The sequence below is a fragment of the Marmota marmota genome, unplaced genomic scaffold (genome assembly GCF_001458135.2).
Source record: "Marmota marmota marmota unplaced genomic scaffold, marMar, whole genome shotgun sequence".
Taxonomy (NCBI): domain Eukaryota; kingdom Metazoa; phylum Chordata; class Mammalia; order Rodentia; family Sciuridae; genus Marmota; species Marmota marmota.
The window spans coordinates 6,680,966-6,706,615 of NW_026000093.1; the positions used below are offsets into that span (position 1 = coordinate 6,680,966).

The 25,650-nt window shown below is 38.8% G+C and overlaps 1 protein-coding gene across 1 annotated transcript in view; it reads left to right on the top strand.

The window, feature by feature from the left end:
* Rgs20 (regulator of G protein signaling 20) overlaps nucleotides 1–25,650 on the top strand; it is a 103,664-nt gene that overhangs the window by 32,991 nt on the left and 45,023 nt on the right.

Consider the following 25,650-nt stretch of genomic DNA (forward strand, 5'->3'; position numbering starts at 1 on the left):
CTGAAGATATTATTACATGATTAGGAATTCAGAGAATAGATTACCTTGATTCTAATATGGCTATTTGCATGGGGGAATCATTTGTAAAAAAATGAATACTATGCTCCATTGCCCAGCAGTTATATTTCACATGAATTATTTCCAGAGTTATTAAATCCAGTTGACCTTTATGGTTTCTAGTTATTAGTTTCACTCTATTGTAAAATCCAATTTGAGTCTATATGCCCACAAGTTTGTGCTGCAGCTTTAAGGCTAGTAGTACTTGGCACTGCTTCTTCATCTTCTTCTCCTCCTCCTGTGTGTGTTTGTGAGTTTTCTAACTCTGAGTTACATCCTCGGGCCTTATAGATTTCTTAATATTTGTAAAAGTCTCATTAATAATTAGGGTGGCACATACTTGTAATTCCAGCAACTCGGGAGGCTGAGGCAGGAAGCTTGCAAGTTCAAGGCCAACCTTAGCAACTTAGTGAGGACCTATGCAAATTAGTGAGACCCTGTCTCAAAAGAAAGAAGAAAAAGAACTGGGGATGTAACTCAGTGGTAAAGTAGCCCTGGGCTAAATCCTCAGTACAAAAAAAAAAAAAGTAATAAGTCCCTTTTAAACTATACTTAAAAGTAAAATAAATGATGTATAAAAATATGATTTAAAAAAGAAGTTATTATCCTTGGAAACAAGATTGGACTGCTGTTTAAAGGTACATGTATATTTTTCTCTATTCATCTTCCTATGGTTCCAAGACAATCCCAGATGTATTGGTTCTGACATATACTCTTATTGTATTTTAAAAAATATTTGTTTCTAGAGATAACTTGAATACTAATTCATATATCTCTTGCTCTGTAGAAAAGTAGATACTTTGCATTTAATTGAAACTCTCATAAAGAGTGCAAATCCTTCTGACTTATTGTAATTCTTGGCAAATTCAGGTTATTAGGACACATTGATAAATTAGACTTTTTTTTTTTTTTTTTTTTTGGTACCAGGGATTGAACCCAGGGATACTTAACCACTGAGCCAGATCCCCAGCCTTTTAAAAATATTTTATTTAGAGACAGGGTCTTACTGAGTTGCTTAGGGCATCACTAAATTGCTGAGGCTGGCTTTGAACTCGTGATCCCCCTGCCTCAGCCTCCAAGCTGCCAGAATTATCGGCACATGCCACCGTGCCCAGCAATAAATTAGACGTTTTTTAAATTGAAGCAAAGTTTCTATAAAAGTGTTATATTTCAGTGAGGAACCATGAGGTACTTTGGTGAGATTCACTGCTTTGAATTGTATTTACTTGAGTTATAAATAATGTGTACACATCATTTTTGTTCATTTGTTTGTTTGGCATCAGGGATTGAACCTAAGGGTGCTTAACAATTGAGCCACAACCCTAGCCCTTTTTATTTTCTGTTTTGAGACAGGGTCTCACTAGGTTGCTTACAGCCTCATTAAGTTACTGAGACTGGCTTCAAACCTGTGATCCTCCTGCCTCAGCCTCCTTTGCCACTGGGAAGGTGTCCACTTCTTAAGAATACATCTTAATAAACTTTACATGAGTATACTGCCATCTGAGCACCATGGAGTTCTGGGTTCTCAACACCAGCATTATTGATATATCAGGTTAATTAACTCTCTTTGTGAGAGTCTGATCAACATGTTGCAGGATGTTTAGCAGACTCCTGACCTCCTACTGGGTGCCAGTAGCACCCCTCCCTAAATGGCAATCAAAAAAAATATATCTAGATATTGCCAGCTGTTTCCCAGGGGCAATTATTCCTCATAACTGATCTAGATCGAGATATAGAATATTTCAGCCTCCTTCACTTTAGGAGACCCCACCTTGCTTCCTCCCAGTCATTACCCCCACAGGTGACCACTTTTATAATCTGTCTTAGCATACATCAGTCATACCTGTTTTTGAACTGCATATGTATTATATAGTACAGAATCTTTGTATCTGGTATATGGCTCAGCAGTATATTCTCAAGATTCATCCACTCTTGTTGCCCATATTGTTATTTTTCAATGCTGTTCAGTGCTCCTTTTGTAAATAAAACCCAGTGCATTCCATTACTGTAGGATACTTGAGTTATTTCTGGTTTTGGGCTATTATGAGTAACATTTTAATCCTTGTCTTTTAATGAACTTAGGTCCTTTGGATATAAGTGCAGGAGTAAAATTGCTGGGTGGTAGGTCCAATATATGTTTAGTTTACTAGAGTCTGACAGACTGTTTTTATACTCCAAATCAATTTATAATCCTACCATCAAAGCATGTATTGCTTCAAATCTTCACCGGTACTTAATATTGTTCATCTATTTAATTTTCATCATTCTGGAGCTTTGAAATGGTATATTGTTGTGATTTTAATTTTTATTTTCCTGATTACTAATGATGTTGAACACCTTTTTGTATTCTTTTTGGCTATTTGTACAACTCCTTTTTAAAAAATTTTTTGGTATCAGGGATTGAACCTAGAACCTCTTATCCACTGAGCCACATCCCCAACCCTTTTAAAAAAATTTTTTGGAGACAGGGTCTCACTGAGTTGCTTAGGACCTCACTAAGTTGCTGAGGCTGGCTTTGAACTCACACTCTTCCTGCCTCAGCCTCCTGGAGCTGCTGGGATTAGAAGTGTGAGCCACCAAACCCAATTATTTGTATAATTTCTATTGAAAAATTGCTCCTTTAAGTCTTTGGCCCATTTTTCTATTGTATTGTCAGATGATGATGATGGTGATGATGATGAAGAATTTGTAGGAGTTCTTTATATATTCTGAATACAGGTTTTCTGTCAAAAATGTATGTGTGTGTTGCAAATGTCTTCTCCAAGCCTGTGGCTTACCTTTAAACTCTCATTTTTAGGGCCAGGGATGTGGCTCAGAGGTAGAGTTCTTCCCTAGCATGCACAAGACCCTGGGTTTCATACCTGGCACTGCACACACACACACACACACACACAAAAGAAAAGAAAAAAAGAACTCTTATTCTGTTATCTCTTGACTTCATAGTTGGAAAGTCACATTTCTTTGAATATAATGTCTTTTTTTTCTGGCTAATATAAAGTTTTACTTTTTGCTTTTGGCTTACCAAAGTGAACATAATGTGCCTGGCTGTGATTTTCTTTGTACTTCTTGTGTGTTAGATTCACTGAGGTTTTTTTAAAAATATATTTTTTAGTTGTATTCAGACACATTTTTATTTTATTTATTTACTTTTATGTGGTGCTGAGGATCAAACCCAGCACTTCACATGTGCTAGGCGAGTGCTCCACTGCTGAGCCACAACCCCAGCCCTTCACTGAGCTTTTTGTATCTGTAGGATGATGTCTTTCATCAGCTCTGCAAAAATTTCACTAAAATTTCTTAAAGAGACATGTTGCTTTTGTCCTGTTTTTTTCTTTCTCTTTTTGCTTTCGGGATTCAAATCATGGATATGTTAGACTATTTTCCTTTTTCCTCTGATGTCTTTTATTCTTTTATTGTCTCTTACATTCAGTTCTTTTTTTTAATCTCTCCTTCAGTTTGAATGCTTTCTATTGTTCTGTGTCTCAGTTTAGCCTGTTTTCTGATGTGCATTGTTCATTGCAGAATGTGTTTTGTTCTAAATGACTATCCATTTGATTCTTTAAATAAATTTAATTTCTATGATGAAATTCCTTATCCTTTCATCAGTTTTGGCTATCTAATTTTTGTCTACTAAATCCAATATTGAGATTGTCTATGCTCCTGTATCTGTTATTTGTGAGTTTCAAAATGTCCAGGAATTCTTATTATATGTAGATAGTGTGTATAACTAAAACTATGTAAGTTCCGATAATATCTTCCTTCAGTAAGGAAGCTCCCTCAGAGGGACATTTCAGGCCTAACATATTGAACCAGGTTGGTACTACTTGTAGTACAAGAAGCCATGACTTACCTCTGTTCATTCCTGTTGCTTGGGAATTTTCTCCTGGGCTTTGGATGCAGATCCTGAGGTTTTTTAGCTACTTCATCTTAGAAGAATGGGAGGTTGTCAAATTTGCTCTTTGCCCCCACCTTCCACATGGCTTCCATGTTTGGTAAATGTCTTAAGGAGGTCAGCCATATGCTTGAGGAAGGTCTTGGTACTGAAGGGGACTTGTTCTCCCACATGACATATTAGTTTCTTTATATCCTTAGCCCATGCTAAGAATCAGCAAGGCCCCTGGGAAGAAAACTGTTGGTGGCAGACTACTCACCTTAAAAGTGGCATCCTTCTCAAAAATGTTAGTTGATTTAACCTTCTTTGCTTCCACAATTCTCTGATGTCTTTAGAAATGTAATTTGAGCTATTTATCTGGCTTTTTAAGTTGTTGTGCACGAATGGTAATGTGCCTTGACCAATCAACATTTTTTTTTACAAGTTTCTTTTCTTCTATCCTTGGATGACATTTTTTATCTTTATATTTTATCATTTGTTTGCAATGGAACTCAGAAAATTGAATATTAACTTTTCCCTTTTGTATGTGTAAATGTACATCTTGTAAGTTTAAAAATGTTGGAAGGAAAAAACATATTTATAATTCTTGCAACTCTTTATGCTTCAAATTGCAGCTTGTAATTAAAACACATGAGCATTGAAATGAAATAAAAGTGGGCTCAAATTTTGACTACATCACTACTTTTGTGAACCTCTGAGTCTGAATGTGTATAACTGCATTAATAATACTAAATTTATAGTAGTAAGGGAAATTTAAGAGAGTCTTTAGTGAAGAGTGCCTATTATCATTATTCTTCTAATATTTGTTCATCATTATTTAAAGCCCCTGACCATGGATTATTTGACTTTAACATTTACTTTTTATATAATTATATTTGGTATAGATTGTAAAATTTTTTACCATTTGAACAAGGTTCTGAATAAAGCTTTTTAATATAAACCTGTACCACAACCTAACATTGAGGAAAATGCTACTTCTGATTATTTAAAATTCATATTTGGCCAAATCTTTGTAATTTATAGATTTTTTTTAAAGTGGCTCCCTGAAACTTGAAGAATTTAGGTAAAATTTAATTGATGAAAGAATTACGTTCAGAATGGTCATTCTCAGTAAAATCTACATCTACTTTGTGTTATATCCAGTAGAGGTCATTATAAGATATTGGCGATAAGAAAACAGTATTAAGAAATGTTAAGAAAAGGCTAACAGTATTTTCTGGAAAGGACAGCTGGTTGACCTTTGCAGAGGAGAGTCTGTGTGGGGGCTGTAATTTTAACATCATGTCCACGAGTGATTTAAATATTAATTTTCATATTAAATTTCCTGTTACTGAGCTGTTCTTTTATGTCAACTTTGGCATTTATTTTTGAAAAACACTGAGTCAATATATGGAAACAACTAGATTCCACTCTCATTCTGAGATGAAAATAGCAGTCATGGAGGCAGCTCTCCTGACTGGGCAAAGAAAACCGGAATTTCTGTTTGTATTCCTGAAACCGGGGACATAGCTCAAGCTCAGTCTTTAGTTCTTCAGTGCTATGATTGCTAGCTTTGCTGCTCTAACCTCCAGGTTTTGAGAAGAACTTGGGGGCAGATTTAAGTCAAGGCATAAGATTTATTTATATACCAAACCAAACTGTAATTTATCAAATTCTCACTAGGCTAAGTTTTTGCTAAGGCAAAACAAGTAAGTAATTTCTAGCCCTTTGAATGACTTGTTAGGCAATGCTATTCTTTTGGAAAAATAAAGTATTTGTTATCAAAAAACACCAGAACATTGTAACTCAACCATGAGTATAAATTTAGTTTAAAGGATGAAAGAGTACTAGAGAGTATGAAAAAGGTAAACTTGTGCAAAATAAGTGAAAAATTCTCGTTGGGCACATTAAATAAAAGTAATAACTATATAAAAGCTTCTGTTTCTTTCCCTTACCTTCTAGTGACCCGTTTTCAAAATTGTGAAGGCATGAAAACTATAGATACTGATTTATAGAATAAATTTGATGAATTATATCAAATATGTTCTGAAAATCAGGAGGCAACATATAGATTATATACATACCTCAATTATATGGACCTAAGGATCTCTCACTGGGTAAAAGTATATATATAAAAATTATATATATATAAAATATATAAAATTATATATATATATATATATATATATATATATAAATTATATATATAAATCTTTATATATATATAATTTTTTAAATTGAAAGTTGTCTTCTATGGGCTGTTTTACCTATACTTAATGTATGTGTTTGTGCAGGGTAGGATCTCCAGGGTTCTCTATACCTGATTTAAGTTGTAACACAAAAATAGTTACAAATTGCTATGGTTCCCTGCAAAAAGTCCAAAATGCACAATCATTAAACATTTCAATTCTTTGAAAATTTCTTTAATTTTAGATCTGTTTGTCCAACCTATATGTCTAGTTGACACTTTAGGCCAAGAATAATGGTGATATAAAATTCAGTAGATATTTTGGTGTGAATTATGGAAAACCAAACCTTGAGGAAAAGAGATTCTCTCACACATTCCCTAGGAACAGAAAATTGAAACATTCCATCAGCTCAGCCTGAGGAGAACCTCTTGGGAATGCTGAGGCTGTATGGGATAAGATAGTGCACTGGGGTTTCTATTAGCCAATTCTAATCAACAGCAGACTGCTGGAAAAAGGACTCCAGAGACACTCACTGATGGGCATCCATAAATAATCCAAATCTATCTGATTGGGGCCCATGCACACCTGAGGTGTGAGGAGCAAAGCTCTGGGGGTGATGAGATGGTCCCAGACCTCAGGCTGAAAGATTAAAGTTTGAAATCTGTTTGGGCCTGACTTGGATATATCAGACATACTTGGATAGGTCAAACTCAGACACACCTGTGAGTCTGAGTTTGCTCACTAATAAATTACATGTAAGTAAGGTGTGATACACTTGCTTGTGTAGACATGGAAGGAAATTGTGCTTTCGTTGGAAATTTTTAGCGGAGATTTTTTCTAGTGTCATAACAAGTTTAGATTTGTTCTAGTGTCATGGATTGTCATAGAAAGTCACAGGAGATTATCATAATCTGGGCTTTATTTTAAAACTGTAAAATATTGGGTTTTGCAGAACATATCTTTTGCATTAATCTGTTCTATGTTGCTATAATGAAATAAGTGAAGCAGGATAACTCTCTGAAGAAAAGAGGTTTAGTTAGCTCACAATTTCACAGGCTCAAGGGCATAGCACTGTCAAAATCTCGGGTCTGATGAGGGCCCTCTTGACTGTGCCACATCATGGTAAAAGCACGTATATGGAAGAGATCATATATTGAAATAGGAAGCCAGAGAGAGCCTGGCATCCCACAGTCCCTTCCAGAGAACTACCCTCAATAGACCTAAGGATCTCTCACTAGGTACCACCTCTTAAAGATCCAATTATTTCCCAATACCACTATCCAGGGTCTAAGTCACAAGAGGAGATTATCATAATCTGGGCTTTATTTTAAAACAATACAATATTGGGGTTTGCAGACACTTGAACCTTAGGGGACAAACCACATGCAAACTATAGCAGCACTCTGTGGTAACTGCTGAACTCTGCCACAGTAACAGGAAAACCATGGAGAAGAGAAGAAAGGGGAGTGAACTGGGTCTTATTGGAACAGTCCAGGCAAGAGAAAGGTCCCACCTGAACAGCATAGACAAGGTACATAGGCCTGACATACATCTGGAGATAGAACCAGCTTGCTTATAAGTGAAACAGAAGACCATAATGAGGAAGGAATCAGAATAATTCCTTCGAGATGAGTGGTTGGCAACTCTCTGTAGGGCCATGTAAAACACCAGGAAGTCTCCCTGGACAGGGAGACTCAGGAGCCCATTTAGAACCTAAAGTCTAGGATATCCATCAGAGTTCTGATTTTGGTGTCAAGTAGGTTGGACCTCTGTACTCATTGCAGATTTTATACCAAAGTTTTTGCAAAAACCTGTGATGTGAACATTATGTGATGCTTTTTTTTTATTGTGCTGGTATTGCACAGAATACTCACAAATATATTTAAAACTGAATAGTCCAAATCAATGCACATCATTTCTTTACAACAGTGTAGCAAACATTTTCCCCATCTGAAAAAAAAAGGTTAACACGATTAGTTGTAATTGATTTGTACATTATAGTTGAAATATTACATTTGAGAAAGTTTACTACAGTGTTGTGAATATGAAGTTACAAAATTTAATCTTGTGTCTGAAGATTCTGCACCCCTGTCATTGGTTTTATCATCAGGTGCATGTTCCTCAGTGCCACTCATGTAAGATGTGTTTACCATTAGTACTGCAACACTTTAAACAAACCCCAGTATCTGCACTGAAAAATCTAGGCTCCTGGTTTGCAATGCATGAGAAGATAAATGTGTAGTTATATGACATTAGTGAATATGGTGCTGCTCTGTTCACCTTTTAAATAGAGTGGTAAACATATACCATGCAATGATTTTGCAGTTAAAGGTTATAAGCCAAGTTTTAGGCTGGAAAAAAAAAAAAAGAAACCAGAGTGTGATGATTATGCAGTGGCAAGGACTATGTGGTTAAATATAGCATATGTTTGGCAGTCAGGAGAATGCCTGGGCTTGAAGGAATAATGTAAATTTGTTATGCTATTCATGATATGTGACTGACCTTTATTGTGGTACCCTACATTATCATGAGGTTATGGTGAAGACTTCTTGAGCATAATCAATAGGATGTTATTACTCTAGAATCTGTACTTTTCCCAATTATCTGTAAACCATCTCTTGAGAGTTTCTGTTTATTTATAAATAACAGGTGTCAGTAAATTCAGGCACATGGGCCAGATACATTCCAATTCCTTTGTATGGCATGAATACTAAAAATAATTTTTATATTTGTAAATTGTTGAGGGGGATCAAAAGAAGAATAGTATTTTGTGACACATAAAAATTTTATAAAATTCAAATTTCATTGTCCATAAATAAGTTTTTACTGGAACCCAGTTAAACTCACTTGTTTATATGGTATCTGTGGCTGTTTTCGTGCAGCAGAGACAGCGCTGAATAATTGCGATAGAAAACATACAGACCTGAAAGCCTATATTTACTCTCCCAGTAAACACTATCTCTGATCGATAACATAAATTTTAGTGTGGAATATTACTATGTTCTTGTAGAGAATAGTTTATATGAGAGTAAATATGAAGTTTAACTGGTAACAATGTTCTTTCTTACAGAAATAGTTTATTCTCAGAATATTTTTTTCAGGAAAACAAATCAAAAAATCACTTTAAGGTAATCTCCTATAAGAAATAAAATCAAAGGACCCAACTTAAGATTCCTTTGCAGATCCACCATTTTAACATTCAGCATCTTCATATTAACAGAAAAACTTAATAGCAATTAACAAGCCCCAGGAATACTAATGAAGAAGGACCACAGGGATATAATGTGCAGAAAGGTTTTCTATATAAGAGAGATCAGATGGCTTTCAGAGAATCAAATTACTTACAGCCTGAAAGCCTTAAAAAGGATGGAAGCTCGCTATTTCATATCATTTATGACAGGATTATCATCCCAGGATAAAATGTTCTGACGAATTGTGGACCCAGGCAAACTCTGAGGAATCAATGCTGTTATCCACAAGAGGTCATGGAGAGTTTACCATGGGGAAAAGGAGACCATGAAAAAAAGAAACGTAGAGGGAATTTTTGCCCAGAGAGACCTATCAGGAGCCGGAAACACTAGTTACATATGAACATACCTTTTCGTACATTTTTCTTGTCCTTAATTTGCATATGCACTAACATGTTTCACGAACCATCTGCTGTGATTGATGGAGAAGATACACCACACATACATATACATATATTCATCTTCCATGTGTATATTCAGCATGTAGTCATCCCGGCTTAGTATCTGTAAGATTAGTGCCCAGTACACACAGAATGAACTAAAGAAGCCCCCCAAAGAGAACCAGACTGGAGGGTGTCTTTCTGCAGCATGGGAAGAGAGCCTACCCTCACTTGTGATCAGACAAAGATGCTTTGTCCATAAGTTTCCTTAGTTCCAGCTATAATTCAGGGCAGTGATGCAAGTGTCATTACAGATGTCATTCTTCAAAGACAGTTAAAATAAAAATGAATGCCCCTTTTAAAAAACACCATAACCTTATGATAAACACATTTTAAAATATAATGTCCATGTAACAACTGTAATACTTCTATCGTACCCAAAATTAATAATTAGTGTAGTCTACGGGCTGGGGATATGGCTCAGTGGTAGAGCACTTGCCTGGCACATTTGAGGCACTAGGTTGGATTCTCAGAAGCACATAAAAATAAATAGGGGGCTGGAGATATAGCTCAGTTGGTAGAGTGCTTTCTTAGCATGCACGAGGCCCTAAGTTCAATCCCCAGCACCACCAAAAAAAAAAAAAAAAAAAAAAAAGCTTAAAATGAATAAAGGTATTGTGTCCATCTACAATTAGAAAAAAAAATTTAATAAATAATTAGTGTAATCTAATACCTAACTATAATCACATTCTTTCTCATTAGAGATGAGGATTAGATTTATTAATCTTGCCTTACCCCTATCTTTTTCATGCACCAATTTGCAGAAGCAACTGGATCTTTAACCCCTCTCCCCAACATGGTCCCACCTCCTGAATTTGCTGCTTCCTCATGATGCTAACTCTTTTCTCAATTCCCTGAATTCCTGCAAACTAGATCTTAGATCCAAGGACTTTAATGCATTTGGCTTCAGCAGTTCGGCAAGAAATCTTCTCTATGGCACTTGGTCTTCCCACTACCTCACATCAGAGGGACACAATGATTGGATCAGCTCACTTTCAGTGAGTTTATTTCTGAGAGCTCAGTGGGTTAGTTCAACATCTATAGAATGGCTGATAGGTCTGAAGTGTGTCTGTGAGCATGCTGTGAATATCTTGACAGTGTCTACTACAGGCCAGCTCTTGAATGCTCTGTCCCTCAGCAGGGCTGGAATGCTTCCTTGTGCTGGTAGAGCTGGATCCCAGGCTCTCCCCTTGTACACCCAGGAGCTACCCCTCCTTCTTCCTCTGCTGACCCAGGAATCAGTGAGGATTACAATGACAATGAAGTTGATGATATTGCATTTTTCCCTCTGCACTGCTAATTTGGAGAATGTTCTAGGTAAAGGAAACTGCAACACCTTCAGAAATGCATCTAAGAATATCCAAAGTTGCCTAGCCTCTTGCCCTGGTACTGAGGTACTCAGACTGTACTTGGAAACATGTTGCAATTGGGGAGCACAGAAGGGGCTTTATCCTTTTTATCCTGGGTGGCTGTTCCTTGTATCAGCCCTGAACCAAAGAAGAAATGCTGCCTTCTTAGGGCTCCCTGCTTTCATCATTAGTCCAGGCACTTTAATAGAACTATGGATTTGTAGAGGACTTAAATTCATATCAAATTTCAATTCACATTTTTGGGCTATATCAAAGCATGCATAATACATGATACCCTGTGGGCTCTAGATTTACTTAGATTTCAAAACCAGAGATAGAAATGAAATATGTACAAGATTGAGCACGGTAAGGGCTTATGTGGCATTAATTGCACGTATTCATGATCTTCTCTATTAAATAAAACCTGAAATGTAATTAGTTAATCTTTGTGCATTGCTGTTTCTCCAGATGCACTGTGGAAACTCACTTCTCCACCAGTGAATGTAGGAAAGATTATAAAAACAATCATTGTCTATGCCAATGAGCTCTTTAAATGCGTTTCACCAAGGAAAGAACCTGCATTTCTTATCTCTGTACTGACTTATGTCTATAAAAGAAAATGCTGAAATGTTGTGTAACATGACTGTCATTTTCATCTGCATTTCCCACGGTAGCACAATGTTCAGGGAAACTATTTCCATGGCACATTAGTTTCAAATGCCCACATTAAAATGTCTGCGAAATATTAGGAATTATACATTGTTTTGAGCTTGGTATAGCATTTATTCTGGGGGTCAGCCTGCTCTCCACCCCCACACTGAGTGTCCTGTATGATGCTGCATGTTGATGTGGTGTGATGCTCCCATGTCCATTCTCTTGAGTCAACTGCCTGCATGTGTCACTTGTATATCAGAGTTCCCACCCCACCAGTCCACTGAATCTGCTATATTCCTCTTCTGTGGGCTTTTTTTCCTCCTTTCCTTTTTGGATGTGTCTCAGTTTTAAGCCACAGAATCATAAATTTATGGAATAGGAAGAAAGAATGGCTGGGCCAACACAAGCCCCAAGCAGGCAGATGACTTATGTAAGGTCACCAAGTTGTTGACAAAACTAAACTCCCATTCTGTGCTCCTGTTCTTATTGGTATTCATCCCAACTGCCTTTAAACTAAATTAAAATACCAGCATTTTAAAACTATTTTATTGACTTATAATTCACATACTATTCAATGCACCCATTTAAAGGATATATATCTCCACAGCTTTTAGTATATTCACAGAGCTGTATAACCATCCCACAGTTGATTTTAAATCATTTTCATTGCCCTAAGAAACCCCACACTCAACTAGCCATCACCCCGCAGCCCCTGGTGACGACTGAGCTACTTTGTTTCTGCAGTGATTTAGGGTTCTCTAGAGGAACAGAATCAATAGGAAGCATAATTATCAAAGGGGGAGTTATTCAATTGGCTTATGTGACCAGAAGCTGGAGAGTCCACAATGGCTGTTTGCAGGCTGGAGAGCTGGAAAAACCAGTAGCTGTGCAGTCCAAGAGGCTGAAGCCTCAGCACAAAAGGGATCAACAGTGCTACCCTAGTCCAAGACCAAAGGCTTCTGGAGAATCTGCTTTGGAAGAGTGAAAAGTGAGAGTTCAATATCCTCAGATAATCGCAGCAACAATCAAGAACTTGCTGGAGAAGAATCAAGCTTGTATCTGCTGCTGCTTTCTTGTTCTTCCAATTTTTATCCCATCCAAGCCATTATTCTATTGGTCGGTGCTGCCCATGCTTAGGGAGGGTCTCCATTTCAGTTGGCTATCCCACATGCCAATCATTCCTAGACACACCCTCCTTGACAGACCTATAAACCTCTTAATTCTTGGCATCTCCATCCAATCAAGTTGACAATTCAAATTAACTATTATATGCAGATTTGCCTTTTCTCGACATTTCATATAGATGGATCCAAATGATATGTGGCTTTTATTAACTGATTTCCTTCACTCAGCAAAATGCTTGCACCGTTCAACCATGGGGTAGTAGCATGTACTGAAAGAATTTAAATGAGAAGGAAAACTTTCTCATTTGCAAATGAGAAAACTGGGGCTGAGGGAGATGGCCTCACTGCTAAGGTCACAAAGCCTGACAGTGGAAGAGAGAGGACATCCTCTGCTGCTCACCCCACCCCATGGGTTTCCTCGAGCTCTCAGGGTACAGAAGTGCCCTGCTTGGAAAACTGGCAAATTTACATCCCTCCTCTTTAGCCTTTCCTTTCTCAGCTTTGCAGCACTATTTTTGTCGCTGCTTGCATGCACTCAAAGGCATTTGAGTTTACTTCCAGGTTTGTGAATGGTTGAGATGCCAGATGTCTTAGGATGAATAAGTGGGGTCCCTGCTATTCACTCTGCTTAATTTAGACACCAAGGTACAGGACCAATTTGTTTGTGTTCTTAAAGCACAATCAATACAAGTTGAGTCATCCTTATTGGAAATACTTGGAACTAAAGGTGTTTAGAATTTCAGGTCTTTGGAGTTTTTTTTTTTTTTTTTTTTTTTGGAGTATTTTCATATATGTAATGAGATATCTTAGAGATTGGGCCCAAGTTGAAAAATGGAATTCATTTGTTTCCTATAAACTTTAGACACATAGTGCATCTGTTTTTGTTTTTGTTTTTTTTTTTTTTAACCGCAACCCATCGCATGAGGTCTGGGTGGAATTTTCCACTTGTGTTATGTCAGAGCTCAAAAAATTTCAGATATTGGAGCATTCCAAATTTTGGATTTTTTGGATTAGGGATGCTCAACCTGTGTAGGATCTTTTCATAACAGTCTGTCTTTCACATTAAATATCAGTAAGTATTAATTTAAAATAATAATTATGGCCTTGGAGTAGCTCTTAGTTTTCAGTGACCTTTCATATTCCAGTGAATCCCAAGGTAGCTTATATTATACAAATGAGGAGGTGGAGACTTAGAAAGGTGAAGTCATTTGGTCCAGATCTCACAAGCCTAAGAGGCCAGGATGGAGAGGCAGTTCTGACAGGCCATGCTGTTTCCCTATATCACAGGCTGCTCACCTGGACTTCTGGACATGCTTTGGCAATTGCTCATTGTTTTCCAGTGATTCTTCTTTAGGAACCAGCTGGGATAGAAGGCCAGCCCAAGATTACAAGATTCCTGCAAATATACCCTGTTTTCCCACTCAGGCCTCTCTGGCCCCAATCACTGCAGGGATGCTATATGACTTCAAGAGATGCACCCCGGGGTCCTCTCATGGCTTCCCACACTGCTGTCCAGAACTTTCGGTAGCCACAGAGTGCTTCATGGTTTCTTAGTGTCCCTCCTCTTTCATTCCTTACCAAAATCTGGCTAGTCTTCAAGGACTCACCATGGCCCTGATCATTGGAGACATTTTCCTCTGAAATTCCTGCATTTGGGGCTTAGAGGTAAAGATAGTTGTCCTTTTTGCTCTCCATTGCCACTTCTAAAACATTTCTTCTCTGGGAGATCCCACCTCTTAAATTCTGATGCATGTTTACATTTTGGACAGACCTTCAGGACTTTATGCTGGGTGAAATAAGACAGGCATAAAAAAGCAAAAAACTGCATGATCCCACTTACCTGAGGTAGCTAGAGTAATTGAATTTATAGAGACAGAAAGCAGGGTGGTCACTGACAGGGCCTGGGGAAGGTAGGGAGTTACTGTTGCATTTTGGTACACAGTTGCATTTTGCAGAATGAAAAGAGTTCTGGAGGTGGCTCATGGTGATGGTTGTACAGAAAGGTGAATACACTTAATGCCACTAAACTGTGAGTGTAAACATGGTTGAAATGATAAATTTCATGTTGTGTATATTTTGTGGCAATTGTTTAAAAACACCTCTTGTGAACGAATGTCTATGGGTAGAACCTCTGTAGTGTTGTTCTTTTTAGTCATGAGCTTCCTTCAGGTCCCTCCCTACCCCTTATGTAGAAAACTCCAGCACACAGGCCACCATTTCCCCTGCAGCGCTGTTCCTGATTCCTTCCGTGTCCTTGTCAGTAGTCTGAACAACACCTTCCTTGATCTCTCAGGAATTTATTCTGTCACATCTCAGCGTTCACTTACGTGCTCACCCCTGGGGTTGGGCATTACCAACGGAACCTTCTTAGAAACCTCATCCTCCAACCCCCTGCCCATGACTATGCCTTTCCCTTCTCTCTCTCACTCACTCTCATCCTTTATCTGCAAGTTTCTGTGGCTGAGGCCTCCAGCCCACTCACTCTCACATATCCGCGCAGCCCAACATCTCTTCCTCCTTCACCACACATCAAGAATGTCTGGAACATTCCAATCCCATGTGTACTTGCAGTTCCTTCTTCTCAGAAGCCTCATCTCAATGTTTTTTCTATGCCTGCCTCTGCATCCTTAGCTGTCACTTTGCAGAGCCCCTGCTGGCCACCAGTCGTAATGGGAATCTCCCCTCTTCTCAGGCATCAGGTTCTCTTAACAAGGTTTTAATGGATTTGGTCTGTTTCTCTCACTGTGATCCCCGGCAGAGATTGTCTAGCTCACCCCGTAGGCAAGCCCAGAGCCTGTGACACTGACTGATGTAAGTGGTGCTCCATACCTGCCTGTGACCAGTAAAACAGGAAGACCCTTTGAGGACAAAAGTCATATTTTGAAACTTTTTACCCTAGATGTGTAATCAAGTCGTGTTTAACCTGGTCCTGTTAAGTCATCAAAATCTGAGCACATTTTCAGCATTTAAAAAACTGTGAAAGAAAGCAGCAAGCAAGGATATTAAGGATGGATCCCTCTATCATTTCTCACAGTGTGCTGGTGACAATATCCCAGGACCCTGGAGCATATAAAAGTCTTTTGCAAAGGCATGATTTTGCTTCTTTGGACTCCAGATTTATGCAAAGACCTCTGTTGGATTTCTGCATGAAACAGATGCTATCTCAACCATAATTTAAAAAAAAAAATTCTTCCTCCATCATATTTTCTTCTTCTTTGACCTAAGGATCGAAAACATTAAAAGGACAAGGTAAATAACTTCTAGAGGAGTAAAATCACAGAGTGACATTGAAATACAGAAAAGAAGGCAAGCAAGCATCTGGAGTCTGGTGAACAGGCTGTCACAGCTAGAAGTGGCTCCCAGGGCCTGCCTCATTGACCTTGTGAGGCTCACAGAAGTCAAATGACCTGGCACGCTGCAAACATCCTGAAAATTGTGAAGCCTCTGCTCAACCCTTCTCCCATTATCATGTCTCCTTCTGGCCTGTTTTCATGTGAGCTTTTAAAAATATATATTTATAACACACAAAGAGAATGCACATATGGCTTGGTAAATTGTTACAAACTGAACACATCTGTGTAAACAGCACACATACTAAGCCCCCTCAATAAGGCAAACACCATTTTGACTCTTGATATTACAGAAGAGATTTTTGCAAGGTTTTGTGTTTTCTTTTCATAGAATTGCTTAGTATATGCTCTGCGGATTGAATCTAGGGTGTCACCCAGGCTTAAGCATGTACTCTTTAATAGCCACAACTCCAGCCCCACTTTTGCATCTTGTTTCACTCAACATTATTGGTAAGATTCATCCACATGTTGAAGTCATTGTAGATTATCCTCATTGATGAATATCCTGTTGTAGGGATATATCACAATTCACTTAACCATTCTACAGCTGGTGAGCATGTGAGTTACTACAGGCTACCTATGGAGTAGATCAGGAGCATCCCAACACGTGTGTGTGTGTGTGTGTGTGTATATATATATATATATATATATTTTTTTTTTTTTTGCAGCTATTCTGAGGAGTACACAGCGAGGACTGGAATGGCTGGGTCAGAGGCTGTGCGTATGATCAGTTGTAGTAGATTCTGAGTGTGTTCCAAAACATACCAATTTACATTCCCATTAACGATGAAAGAAAATGCTGGTTGTACCACAACTTTGTGATCATTGGTGTTTTTTTCATCATTTTAATCTAGTGTGTGTAGGTGTGGATGTGGGGTACGTGTCTATGTGCATGCTGTTTCCTCTATATTAAGAGGTTCAATATTTTGCACTCGATCATTGTACTCATTATTAGGTTATGGACACTTATACAAATGAAGGAAAACATAAATATAAAAGCAAAATGACTGATATTAATATTTTTGATCAGGGGACAAATGGATCAGTTCATGTACTGACAATTAATTTTCTGTAACCAAAATGGATAGGTTAATGTATTCAGAAGGCATGTTATCTATATTGTGCATGTATATAGCCATATATGTTTATATAGATACATATATTCATATAAGTAAATATATATTCAGCTGATACTTTTTTTTGTTTGTTTTTAGTACTGGGAATTGCTTTACCAATGAGCGACATCCCTAGCCTATTTATATTTGATTTTCAGATAGGGTCTCACTAAGTTGCCCAGCTAGCCTCAAACTTGCAATCCTCCTGCCTCAGCCTCCATGCCATTGAGATTATAGGCATGTGCCACTGAACCCTAGGTACTATTCTACCACCATGAAAGAAAGCACTGATCCAATGCTTTACTGTAGGTTTCTTTTAAAAATATTCTGGCTGGGCATGGTGGTACACGCCTATAATCCCAGCAACTCTGGAGACTGAGACAAAAGGATCATTAATTCAAGGCCAGCCTCAGCAGCTGAGAGGCGCTAAGCAACAGATGTGTTCAGTTTGTAACAATTTACCAAGCCATATGTGCAACAGCCATATAAACAAAAGTGTAAAGATTTCCATTTATTTAGAGACTCTGTCTCTAAATAAAATACAAAATGGGGCTGGGGATATGGCTCAGTTGTTGAGTGCCCCTGAGTTCCATCCCCTGTACAAATATATATATAATACATATATATGTTATATATCATATATGTTATACATATATATGATATGTATATGTTATACATATATGTATTATACATATGTGCGTGTGTATATATATATTCTGAATACAGTGAACAAATAGACTTCCCCCAGTTGTTACAAGAAAAGAAATATCTATTTAGAGAAATTTATCAGTTTGACTAATCTGAAATGCCAGTTACACAGTCCCAGAATTAACTTCAATCTTATCATGGTTACATCTCCACTCCTGTTGGTTACCTTCCACAGCAGTTAGGTCCTAAAGGGACAACACACAAGAAAGTACAGAAAGCAAACCTGACTGGTTTCTGTTGACCACCTTTGCCAGTTCTCTAACCCTGGGGACCTATGTGAGACCACCCAGAAGCCTTATGCTTCTTCACCCAGTTCAGAATCTAAGCAAAGCAGCGTCTGGCAGCACGTCCTTCCCGTTGGCATGATCTTCTCACCTTTCCACAATGAAAGGTGCTTCCCAAGCAATGCACACTCCCCAAAAAGCCAGCTCCCTCCCTGTCAAGTCTCACCACTAAATATTGCTGCAAAAGGAGCAGCAAAGGAGAACACAGAGCTAGGAAGGACGTGTGATGCCCTCATAGCTCCAACCAGAATTTTAATTTTTTTAATTTAAATTTCCATTTCCCTCCCTAATTACACAAAGCAAGAATGAAGGCAGAGTGCATGATTGGGAGACTCCTGTCAAAAGCCAAGCCCCAGACGTTGAGTGGGGGTCTACAGGAAAAACCTTCTGGGAGATGTAGACTTCATTTGGTTTTGCTATTAGTGAGAAGTGGGAGAAGTTGGGGAGGACTCTGCCTTTCTTGAACAACTGGACAGAGTGTAACTAACACTGCTTACTGAAGGTTTAAACAAAAAAAGAATGTGTCGGTTTATCTGGGGAGATGATGGATGATAAGTTTGATTTTAGACTTCCATTTCTCCATGTTGTAAGTATTTTGCCCTGTTTTTGTTTTTGTTTTTGTTTTTGTTTGTTTTTTTTGTAATAGTTTGCAATGATTGCTCTGAAATTCTCATCAGGGAGCCTTTCTCTCGCTGGGAACCGATAAAATGCTGGCAGACGTTTTCATGCAAACCATTACTGACTGCCCAGCACGGACTTCAGCAATTTGAAAGGCCCTAAAAGCAACCCCACAAAGATTTTAATAAGTGTTTTATACTTTTCAAGGTACTGTGGGTTAAGCCGTCACTGGGGAGGCATCTCACCTGCAGTATCCTTGAATAATCCCATCGTTTCCTGGGATACAGAAAGCCCATGTTGAAGATTTCAGTCAGTACTTACAAAATGCTCCTTGGTCATGGGTTGCTATTAAGAAAAGACAAGTAAAAACATGCAGAATTTATTAATTTCTCTCAGATCATATTCATTACTTCTGGTGTTTCCCAAAAGGCGACTGTAAAAGTTGAATTATACTATATTCACTTAGTAACAACAGAAGAGAAAGACACTATTATTATAGCCTCAAAGTCTTCAGCGGCTTAAAACCTCCAGTGGCTTACAAATTTGGCAACAGCCATATAAACAAAAGTGTAAAGATTTCCATTGTAAGTCACTGCAAAACAGATGGTAACAGGCTTAAGCAGGTTTTGTTTTGTTTTGTTTTTTAAAGATGAGAACATGTGTAAGTATTCATCTGGAAATAATTACAATTCAAAATAGTCTTTTGTTACTATTAAGGTTTCAGTTGTCTTCTACTAAAACAACAATGAGCAAACTTTTTCTTCAAACAGCCCTCAAATTATTCAGGCAATAATGTCAATATGGTTCCTCCCCCCCTTGCCCTCCCCCTAGCAATGGAGATCTTTACCCCTGAGCTATATCCCCAGTCTTTTTTAGTTCTCATATTGGGACAGTCTTGCTAAATTGCCCAGGCTAGCCTTGAACTTGCAATCCTCCAGCCTCAGCCTCCCAAGTCTCTGGGATTTACAGGGGCGCATCACCACGCTGACAAAAAAACAGCCATGTTTGGAAACTCATAGTTTAGCACAGAGGCAGAGTTTAAAACTGCCTCTAAAACCCTCTAGCTACTAAATGCAGTCCAGCTTTCTGTACCACATGTAGAGGAAGACACAGCTTTGATTCCGTTTTTTGGTCTCTGTGTTGAAGTCTGTGTAATTCCAGGTCTTCACTCATTGTTCATGATCTGGAGTGAGTTGGGCTTTTACCAGATGTTGGCCATACCACAAGATCAGGTACCAGCATTCTCTCTGACTTAAAATCAGCTCACTCTGAGCATCTTACTAAGCAAAATAGAAACACACACGGTGGACCAGGAGTCAGCTTATTTCCCAGCAGCTAATAACAACAGGTGGCAGCCTTAGGCGGGCAGAGGGCTTGTTTGTGATTTAATTAGCATCAGGTGATCTGGTGTTATGCTGGGAGGATGTGATTCAGAGAAAGCTGCATTCACCTGTTGCTATTTTCAGAATAAAGCAACTAAACCCGGGGAGAGCTTAGCATGCAGTGGGCCCTGTTGGTTTCCCGGGCCTGTTTTCTAACCTCATTGTGGAGATTCTTGAATAAGAGAAAATTAGCAGCCCGCAAAAGGCTTCCTGTGGCCTAATCAGCCTCAAACCCAAACATCTTCAGACACTTTCCCCTTTAGGCTCTAGAAGCCTAATGGTCTTTTATGAGATTTGTGTCTCCCTCCGGCACACTTTAGTCTCCAACAACAGCTGGTTCATTTTTACTTCCCTTTTCCTCCTCCTGTTCATTTGATTTCTTTCCATTTCTACATGACGTAAGAGGCATGGGCGGCCGAGAGGGAACCCAGATAGTGGGTTCCTCCTTCTCCACCCACAGTTCAGCATCTAGTTTTAGGAAACTGCATGGGGGTCACACCTAGCCCCTCTGCCACTTGGCTACTGGGTGCATCCTGCATGTGCTATCGAATGTGATATCTATAGAAAAGCACCCTGCATCCAGGGCAAAGTAATATTAGAAAAAGCTTTCCCAGAGGTAAGGAAAACCTAGAAGGCAGGAAGACCAAGAGGAGGGTAAAATTAAGAGCAAATTGGAACATATTGTGCTAAATACTCAGAAACATGACTGCAGAGAACAAGGAAATCGGAGAATCTCTTGAGACCACAGTACGAAGAATATTCCTGGAATATTCTCTGTGCTTTTCACACAATGAGGTACCACAGTCTCTAGGAGCTCAGGAAGCAGTGAAATTAATACAAATGGAATTCATGAGGAAAGCAGCTTTGTTCTAAATATGGAGCCGCAACAAAGACCTGATCGTTTGAACAGACTAAAAATAAGGGCACAACTGAGGAAAGAAGATTAAATTAGAGCATCTTTGATATAAGGACAGGGGAATTCTGACAACCTTATGAGTTAGGAGGAAGGCGGCTTGTTTGTAGTTAAGCTGGTATAGCTGGTGTGTTGGGAATTACTAAAGCTGTGAAATACCCAGAAATAGCTCTCTATTTTCACCTCTGTCATTAGTAACTTCTTCAATGTGAGAATAGAAAAGAAGCCAAATCTCACATCAATTAATTTTGCAACAGACTGTAACAAAAGTCTGGTAGGAATGATTGAGTGGCTTGGCAGGAAGGATGGGTTCAATGAGATGTCTTCTCTGCATTCCTATCTTCATTATCTCAGATAGATATATTATCATTCCTCATGTTTATGTATCACACTTCATGTGAAGAGTTGATGCTTTCTCTCTTGACAGCATTCTTATATCTACTGAGTTGGAAAGAATCTTCCAAAAAATAGTTAGAGATTAAGTGAGACAGTCCAATGCAGATAAGGGTGCTACTGGGAGACAAGTGGCTAATAGGCTCTTGCATCTCATGACAATTTAGGTATCTAATGCCATCCCAGAAAAGTGGATGCAACTTTATGCTCTGCATTTAGAAGTGGGCAAAATGAGGAGCCAAAATACGTATCTAAATATAGATGGAGTTAAAAGTAATTATCTAGTAATGCCATGATGTCCCACTCTTATACTCTAGGAAGGATTTGATCCAGTAGGGTCATTGGGGACATTAAAATGAGAATTTGGGTGACCCATAAGAAGCCATTTTTAATATTCATCACTCAAAGGTTGACAGACCTAAAATGCTCAGGGGTGCTTTAGGACTGAGGTAAGTCCCCAGCCCTTTTTAATTTTTAATTTTGAGACAAGTTCTTACTAAGTTGCTTAGGACCTCACTAAATTGCTGAGGCTGGCCTCAAAGTCTTCCTACCTCAGCCTCCCAAGGTGCTGGGATTAAAGGTATGTGCCACTGCTCCTGGCAGTGGATATCTGAAAATTATCAAGGGAATTTTTGAAATCCCAGGTACCACCTACAATTACTACCATCAAAATCCCAGAGGACCCAAAGTGAAGACAAAACTTGATCCTGACCTGTCTAGCCAAGACTGGATTTCCCAGAAGAGGACTAGAGTCAAGCAAGCAGAGGGTGAGCCCTGCACCCACATCAGGCTTTGCTTTGTCTGAGGAAATTTCTCTCTAGGTTTCAGCATATGGATTTTTAATTTATGTGTTACATTGCAATTGCAGCATAAGGAGAAAATGTCTAATCCCCCTTGAATTTTAAATAGCACTTCCTATGCTGTCATAGTTAAATAAATGGAAGATAGCAAGCCCAGCAATAATACAATAAAAAAAGAGATTTCTCTACCACACCTTGCCAACTGTTTCTAAGAGTGAAGTGTGGGATTCGTTGTGGAGCCATCAGAAGTAGGAGATTCTCTCACACAGATTCAGTATTGACGATGTTGGCCCAGAGGAAACCCATGTGGAAGTGTGTTCTGTTGTATAGAACTTTGGGTTTAATGAAGTTACAGAGGCTGTTGGTCACAGCTGCCTGAGAGCATTCAAGATGCTTGATAGGGCCAGGTGCAGTGGCACACACCTCTAATCCCAGCACCTTGGGAGGCCAAGGTAGGAAAACGGCAAGTTTGAGGCCAGCCTCAGCAATTTAGAGAGGTCCTAAGCAACTTAGTAAGACCCTGTCTCAAATTAAAAAATAAAAAGGGCTGGGGACTTAGCTCAGTCCTAAAGCACCCCTGGGCTTAAAAAAAAAAAATGCTTGATAGGGAGCTGTCACTCTAGAGTGAGATGCTACCTGCACACCAGGTACCAAAAATGTGTATACAGAGAGATGCAAGGAAACATGTTAGGAGATGTAAGAGTGGATAATTTTTATTACATATTAGAAATTTTCTTCCTGTGGCATTGAAAACATCAAATAAGAAAGGAAGCCCAAAACAGAGATGAGAGATAGGGAGTGGACATCATGAAAGTCCAGTAGCTGGAATAAAGCAAGGTAAAGGAAACACAAAAAGGTAAAACAGATGGGCTTACACGCTACTAAGACTAGACTTGTGAAGACTGTGCATCCACGTAGAAAGTTGTTTATGTTATAATGCTAAGTGAAAGACAAGCAGCATTCAAATTTCTGTGTATGTGTGTGGGGGGCGGTGCATGCTCACTGGGGATTGAATCCAGGGTCTTGCACATTCTACGCGTGCATTATACTGAACTACATCCTTGGGCCCATGTTATTCTTTTTAAAAACCAGAATTATTGACCATTTAATAATTTCAGCAATATGCTAGGGTTTTCACATATACAGTTAGTCCTCCATATCTGTGTATGCTGCTTCCAAGTACACAGACAAATGCAGATCAAAAATATTTGCAAAAAAACACATTGCATTTGTACTGAACACATATGGACTTTGTTCCTTATCATTATTCCTGAAACAATACAGTACAACATCTATTTGCATAGTGTTTGCATTGTTTTAGGTATTATATGTAATCTAGAGATGACTTAAAGAATAAGGGAAAAACCAGGCTTGGTGGCACCTGCCTGATCAGGGGACAGGTTTGCTGAGGCAGGAGGATGGAAAACCCCAGGTCAGAGGATGGAAGCTCCCTAAGAAGGAAAGTCTTTTTTTTTTTTTTTTTTTTGTACCAGGGATTGAACTCAAGGGCACTTGACCACTGAGCCACATCCCCAGCCCTATTTTGTATTTTATTTGGAGATAAGTTCTCACTGAGTTGCTTAGCGCCTTGCTGGTTGCTGGGGTTGGCTTTGAACTCGTGATCCTCCTGTCTCAGTCTCTCGAGCTGCTGGGATTACAACCATGTGCCATGGTGCCAGGCCCCTGACCTCGCTGTGTGGTTCTTCAAATCAAGAGAATAATAGTATTTAGCTCATGGGATTGTTAGGAGGAACAAATATGATAATATAGTTATTTTTAGGTATCCTCCAGGGATTAGTTCCAGGATCCCTCACGGATACCAAAATCCAAGGAAAGTCAGGTCCCTTATATAATATGGTGCAGTATTTGCATAGGACATCCTTCCTTATTCTGTTCTTTATCTCTTTCTCTCTCTCTTTTGTACTAGGGATTGAATCCAGGAGTGATTTACCACTGACCCATATCCCCAGCCCTTTTTATTTTTTGATTTTGAGACAAGGTCTCATTAAGTTGCTCAGCATGGCCTGGAGCTTCCCATCCTCTGGCCTATAATATTTAATGCAAAATATATAAAATATCTTACTTTTTAATTTTTATTTTATTTTTGTTTATTTGTTCTGATTAGTTACACATGACAGTAAAATGCGTTCTGACACATCATACATAAATGGAGTATAACTTCTCATTCTTCTGCTTATACATGATCACACCAGTGGAGAAGTCATTTATTACACAGGATATTAATGTCTGTTTCATTCCACTATTCTTCCTACCCCCATACTTCTAATCCAAAGTACTTCTATTCTTCCCCAGCCCCTCCTGCTTATTGTGAATTAGCATGTGCACATCAGAGAAAACATTTAGCCTTTGGTTTTGGGGGATTGGCTTATTTCAGTTGGCATGATATTCTCCAGCTTGATCCATTTACTGGTAAATGCCATAATTTCATTCTTTCTTAAGGCTTAGTAATATTCTATTGTGTGTGTGTGTGTATGTATGTGTGTGTGTGTGTATATATATATATATACACACACACACACATACATACACACACACACACACACACAGAGACCACATTTTCTTTACCCATTCATAAAGGCATCTAGTTTGATAGTTTAGCTATTGTAAGTTGAGCTGCCATATGTGTTGATGTGGCTGTGTCACTGTAGTAGGTTTTATTTTGAGACAGGGTCTCACTAAGATCTTTAAATGCATTTTTATAAGGGAATTAATGATGGACAATTTCTAAAAATGAATTTTCTTATATGTTTTTTTTTTCCCACTGGTGTGGAAGAACAGAGGTGCTAAGAAACTTGGCAATTAGAAATTTGGTAATTAGTCTGGTGCATGTATGTTTTCAGTCTTACCACCCAGAACCCTTTGTATCTGGAATGTTTGAGGTAGGGGAAATGGAAATCATCCATGGCTAATTGAAGAAGATTGGAAGAGGGCAAGGTAGAGGGAACTGTGACCATCCACAGAGCAGGCCCAGCGGCCTGCTGAGGGGCAGAGCCGCCCCCCACCCCCCGCGCCTGCCAGGTAGGCGGAACGGTGACCACCGGCAGAAAAGGCCCAGTGGCCCGTGGCGGGACAGAGCTTCCAATCACTCCTGCAAGGTAGGCGGGCCTGCGACCCACCGGCAGAAGAGGAGCAGC